Source organism: Loxodonta africana, chromosome 3, assembly GCF_030014295.1.
Source record: "Loxodonta africana isolate mLoxAfr1 chromosome 3, mLoxAfr1.hap2, whole genome shotgun sequence".
NCBI classification, from domain to species: domain Eukaryota; kingdom Metazoa; phylum Chordata; class Mammalia; order Proboscidea; family Elephantidae; genus Loxodonta; species Loxodonta africana.
In genome coordinates, this window is record NC_087344.1 from 5,629,887 (window position 1) to 5,636,547 (window position 6,661).

Consider the following 6,661-nt stretch of genomic DNA (forward strand, 5'->3'; position numbering starts at 1 on the left):
AGACATGTGAAAGCTGGACAGTGAATTAAGAAGACTGAAAAAGAATTGATGCCTTTGAATTACGGTGTTGGTGAAGAATACTGAAGATACCATGGACTACCAGAAGGTTGAACAAATCTGTCTTGGAGGAAGTACAGCCAGAATGCTCCTTGGAAGCAAGGATGGAGAGACTTCGTCTCACATACTTTGAACATGTTATCAGGAGGGACCAGTCCCTGGAGAAGGACACCATGCTTGGTAGAGGGTCAGTGAAAAAGAGGAAGACCCTCAGCGAGACGGGTTGACACAGTGGCTGCAACAATGGGCTCAGACATAACAACGATTGTGAGGATGGCGCAGGACCGGGCAGTGTTCCTTCTGTTGTACATGAGTTTGCCGTGAGTTGGAGCCGAGAAGAACAAAAACTTAGAATTACAAGGGGTCTAAGAGAAAATTGAATCCCATCCCCTGTCTTAGGTGGGTTCCCTGAAAACAAACTCTAAGACAGGAGATAGGGGGGAAGAACTCTCGGGGCATACCTGTAAGGGGGTCAGGATGGCAGGCTTAAGAAGCAGGAGGCAGGGCAGTTGCTGCTGAGAGTTCGGCCAGTCCCCCGGGAAGCCCTGGCGCAGGGGTGGCCCTTTCCCAGCTGGCTTCAAGAATCTGCTGGAAAGAGCAAGGGGGTTTTTCCCATATGTTGGTCTAGTCACCACAGTAGTGAATGACTACCCAAAACCCAAGTGTGTCCTTCTGGCTGTAATAAACCAAAAGCAGTTCTGACTCATGGCGACCCCATGTGTTTCAGAGTAGAACTGTGCTCCGTAGGATTTTCAGTGGCTGATTTTTCAGAAGCAGATTGCCAGGCCTTTCTTCTGAGACACCTATGGGCAGACTCGAACCTCTAACCTTGTGCTTGGCAGCTGAGTGAGTTCACCGTTTGCACCACCCAGGGGCTCCTTGGCCATAATGGGTGTAACTAAACGGGAATCCTAAATGAAGAAGCCAGCAGTTCCTGGGACCAGATTGAAACGAATCCTACTGAAAAAGAGAAAAACAAAAATATCCAAAATGTTCTACTTCCTTTATAAAAGGAAGTAGCATAGAGACTTTTTTTCTTGTCCAAATAAATGGTTCATCAGTAAAAGAAAAAAAAAGTCGGGGGTGAAGGGCCAGGTCTTTGTGTTCCAGCATTGGCTGTGGGCTACCCCTGAGAGCGGGAAAGACATTGGCCATGGCCAAGGGCAAGGGCAGAGTCCTGTAAATGACACAGCTGTGGGCCCCCAGCAGCCAATACTCCCAGCACCTGGGGGTAGAGGGGAGTCGGCCGTGAAGAGGGATCTGGTAGAGCCCAAAAAGGTCCACTACGGTCCACCCCTCCAAGCTTGGAGATATAGCACCCAAGGGCGCAAAAGACTTATTCAGCACTTGTCAGGCCAGGACTTGTCATGGTTGTTCGCTGCTATCAAGCTGGTCCCCGACTCATAGCAACCCCCGTACAACAGAATGAAACATTGCCTAGGCCTGTGCCATCTTCATGATCATTGGTATACTTGAGTCCGTTGTTGCAGCCACTGTGTACTTTGAGTGCCTTCCAACCTAGGGGACTCATCTCCCAGCACTATATCGGACAATCGTCTATGGTGATCCAAGAGTTTTCACTAAGTGATTTTTGGAAGTCAATCACCAGGGCTTTCTTCCTGGTTCATTTAGCCTATAAACTCCGTTGCCTGGTCTTGCACCATCTTCATGATCGTTGGCATATTTGAGTCCATCTTTGTGGCTATTGTGCCAATCTATCTCACTGAGGGTCTCCCACACCCTCCCTGGCCCTGTACTTCACCGAACATGATGTCCTCCTCCAGTGATTGATTCCTCCTGATGACATGTCCAAAGTAAGCAAGTCGGATGTTCTCTTTTGATCCACAGGGTTTTCACTGGCTAATTTTCAGAAGTAGATTGCCAGGCCTTTCTTCCTAGTCTTAGCCTGGAAGCTCCACTAGACCGGTAACATAGCTTCCAGCACCACAGCAAGATGCAAGCCACCACAGTATGGCACACTGACAGACGGGTGGTAGACAGGAATCCATACATTCGCTGAAACTCATAGAACTGAACACGGAGGAAAGCAAATAAAACTCTAGGGAAATTAAAAAAATTAAAAGTCAAATAAATTTTATTAGTCAAAAAAAAAAAGCCCAACCCTAAAACGTGTAAGTGAATACCATAGAAATCAGAACAGTGGTTAGAGCTGGAAGAAGAAGAAGGGCGTGACTGAGAACAATATCACGGGTGCTAATAATGCCCGTCATTTATTTGAAATTTTTTTACCGTGATAAAAAGTATATAACAAAACATTTGCCAATTCAACGTTTTTTACGGGTACTGACATTGATTATACTCACGTTGTGCAAACATCGCCACTGTCCTTTTCCAGATCATTCCATCCCCCTCCCCAGGAGCTCTGTGTCCCCTAAGCTATGAGTTCCCCTTTCCCCCTCCGTCTTCCCCTCGTCCTTCCTGAGCACCCTCATGTCGCTCCTGACTCACGGCCACCCTATAGGACAGAGTAGAACTGCCCTGTAGGGCTTTCTAGGCTGTAATCTTTATGGGAGCAGATCACCAGGTCTATCTCCTGAGGAGCCGCTGGGGGGGCTGAAACCGCCAACCTTTCAGTTAGCAGCCGACGGCTAACCACTGAGCAACCAGGGCCCCTTTTGGTCTCTATACATTTGCCTATTTTATATAAGTGGGACCATGCAATATTCGTCCTTTTGTGTCTGACCGATTTCACTCAGCATCGTGTTTTCGGGGTTCACGTATTAAAGCTTCGTTTCTCTTTAGGGCCGAGGGATATTCCATTGTAGGGATGGGCCACACTCTGCTTTTCCATTCATCTGTTGATGGACATTTCCGTTATTTCCACTGATAATATCCTTTATCTTGGCTGAGTGGGTGTTTGGAGAGTGTCGGTTAACAGTTTATTAAGTTATGTGGGTCCCTGGGTGGAGCAGTACTGCTCTGTCCTATAGAGTCACTACGAGTCAGTATTGACTCCATGGCAGCAGGTTTGGGTTTTTTGGGGGGGAGGGGTGGCATGAATGGTTTGCACTCGATTACTAACTTAAAAGTTGGCAGTCTGAACCCACCCAGTGGTGCTGCAGAAGAAAAGCCTGGCAATCTGCTCCTGTAAAGATCATAGCCAAGAAAACCCTACGGAGCAGTTTTGCTCTGTGACACATGGGGTCAGCATGAGTCGGAATTGACTGGATGGCAACAGGTTTGGTTTTTGGTTATTAGGTTCTACACTCGTGTTTGATGCATTTTCTGTGTGTTTTGTGTATTTTCTGCCAACACACTCACCCTGTTGTTGTTGTTAGGTGCCATCGAGTCGGTTCCGACTCATAGAGACCCCATGCACAACAGAACGAAACACTGCCCGGTCCTACACCTTCCTTACAATCATTATGCTTGAGCTCATTCTTGCAGCCACTCTGTCAATCCACCTCGTTGGGGGTCTTCCTCTTTTCCGCTGACCCTGTACTCTGCCAAGCATGATGTCCTTCTCCAGGGACTGATCCCTCCTGACAACATGTCCAAAGTATGTAAGACGCAGTCTCGCCATAGTTGCTTCGAAGGAGCATTCTGGTTGTACTTCTTCTAAGACAGATTTGTTCGTCTCACCGTGGTCTCCTCAAATGCAGCTAAATGATGCTAAGTCCAGAGCTGTGCCTGCCACGTGGTGAGGAAGCCTGTTTGGGGAACTAGAAGGGAGCCTTGTTTTGAAGCTGGGGACGTGAGCAGAGGCTAGACCACAGAATGCGTGCTAGGCCCCGGGGTTGAGCAAGGGAACTGCCCCTTTCCTGGAGTCAGCAGGAGCCACAGAACGTGGTAGATGGAGGCCTGACACCGTGGACGCCCTCCTGTTGTGACTTGCTTGGGATCTGGCGTCCCATCCGTAAATGGACAGCAGGGAGCAGCCAGGAGGGTGACCCTCCGTGATCACAGGACCTGGGCCTCCCTTCATTCCCGGCTGGGACTCTGCCTGACCTCCTGCTCGGCCAAGCTGGTCATTTCTGTTCTGCAGAAGCAGCTGTCCAGCTGCTGCTGAGCAGCCCCAACCCATTTCTGCTTTTCTTCACCTGCCTAGAGTAGGAAGTCCCCCAGCCTCCTGCCTTGGGGAGCCTTAGAGGGGGCAGGGCAGGGCCTGCTGGCCCTGGTGACCCACCAAGGGCCCCTATCACGCTTGCCATCTGCCATTCGTTATGAATCAACGGCGGAGAAAACCACACGTTTGTGCTGAGCTGGCCTGGGCCCCTTCAACGGCTGCCACTACAAAGCCTGGGTGTGGGGGAGGTGAGACCGTTGCAGCCAATTGCACCCTGGGTGCCTCACTCACCCTCTCTGAGCCCCGCTGGTGCCATCCATGAAGGGGTCTGTTGTTGGGTGCCATCGAGTTGATTCCAACTCATATCGACCCCATGTGACAGAATAGAACAGCCCCAGAGGGTTTTCTTGGCAGTCATCTTTACAAGAGAAGATAGCCAGGTCTTTCTCCTACGGAGCTGCTGGTGGGTTCCAGCTGCCCGCCTTTCAGTTAGCAACCGCCAGCGCTCCTGTGAGGGGTCTAGAGGCCCCCCAAACGATGAGTATCTCTCAGGGAGTTCGAGCAGGAACTTTCAAGAGAGACTCCCCCAGTGGGAAGTCTGCACCCCAACGTAGCAGTGAAGATTTGTTGAGTTGGAGATGCCCCAAGACCCCTCTTTAGCTGCATCTACAACCAGGAACCCTGGGTGATGCAAATAGTGGATGCACTCAGCTGCTGACTGAAAGGTTGGAGGTTCAAGTCCACCCAGAGGTGCCTCAAAAAGAAGGGCTGGCCATCTAGAACACGAGCCATCGAAAGCCCTGTGGGGCGCAGTTCTACTCTGACACACAAGGGGGCCCCATGAACCAAGGTGGACTCCATGGCAACAGGCCTAGAAATCAGCCCTGTTTGTCACGCCACTTCCACTTCGACGCTCCACTTCCAGGGCCCTGGGCCTGAGAGGGGCCAGCAAGGCGACCTCGTGGCCGTGTTTGACCAATGGATTCAACTCCAAAGTCCCTTAATACCTTAGCTGCATGTTTGATATCTGTTTCCGGTCGCAGATGTCGTCTGTCAGTGAAGCCTTCCCTGACCACCCTTTTTAAAGACCCGACCCTGAGCTTCTCAATTTACCATTTCCCTTCTCTGCTTTATAAAAAAAAAATACTTCTCCCCAAATGTATCACTTGAATATTCTGTTTACTCTTTTCATTTTCTGTCTCCCTAGTGAGAATGTTAGCTGAGGGAGGTTGGGGGTTTTTGTCATTTCCCTCTCCGCTGGGCCCTTGGTGCCTAGCACTGTGCCCAGCACACAGTAGGCACTCAATAAATGTTTGCAGATTAATGAGTGGCTTAGGCAGAGGCTCCCTCCTCCAAAGCTGCCTGGTTAGAGTTTAGACTCTGGGCCCGACAGACGAGAGACAGAATCCCGGGGGCAAGTCTCTCTAACTGTTCTGTGCCTCAGTTTTCCCATCTGTAAAATGGGAATAATACTAGTAACTGGAGGTTAAAGAGCCCTCCTGGCGCAAAGGTTAAGCACTCAGCTGTTGACTGAAAGGTTTCTCCTCCGGAGAAAAACCTGGCAATCTGCTCCCATAAAGAGTACAGCCTAGGAAGCCCTACGGGGCAGTTCTACTCTGTCACGTGGACTCGATGGCACTTAACAACAACAGTACGGCGCCCCACCTGTCTGTCAGGTTGTCATACTGTGCTGGCTTGTGCATTGCTGTGATGCCGGAAGCCATGTCACCAGTCCTTCAAACACCTGAAGTGTCAGCCATGGAGGACAAGTTTCAGCAGAGCTTCCAGACTAAGACAGACTAGGAAGAAAGGCCTGGCAATTAACTTCTGAACATCAGCCAATGAAAACCCTATGAATCACAATGGGACATTGTCTCATATAGTGCTGGGAGATGAGCCCCCAGGCTGGAAGGCGCGTGATATACACAGTGGTTGCAACAGTGGACTTGGGCAGACCAACAACGGTGAAGACGGTGCAGGACTGGGCAACATTTCATCCTGTTGTCCATGGGGTCACCATGAATCGGAGCCAACTTGACAGCAACCAACAACAACGACAGTATTGTTTATTGTGGTCTTGTTTATGGGCTATACACTTATAATTGTTTTGCTGCTATTTATAAGGTTTTCACTGGCTAGTTTTTTCAGAAGTAGACTGCCAGGTCTTTCTTCCTAGTCTATCTTAGTCTGCAAGCTCCACTGAAACCTGTCCGCCACGGGTGACCCTGCTGGTATTTGAAATACCGGTAGCATAGCTTCCAGCATCACAGCAACACGCAAGCCACCACAATATGACAAACTTACAGACAAGTGGTGGCAGACATTGTGTATTATGGTGAATTATGGCGTTGGCGAAGAATATTGAATATTCTGTGAACTGCCAGAAGAACGAACAAATCTGTCTTGGAAAAAGTACAGCCAGAATGCTCCTTAGAAGCAAGGATGGTGAGACTTTTTCTCTCGTACTGTGGATGTGTTGTCAGGAGGAACCAGTCCCTGGAGAAGGACGTCACGCTTGGTAAAGTAGAGGGCCAGTGAAAAAGGGGAAGATCCTTAATGAGATGGACCGACACAGTG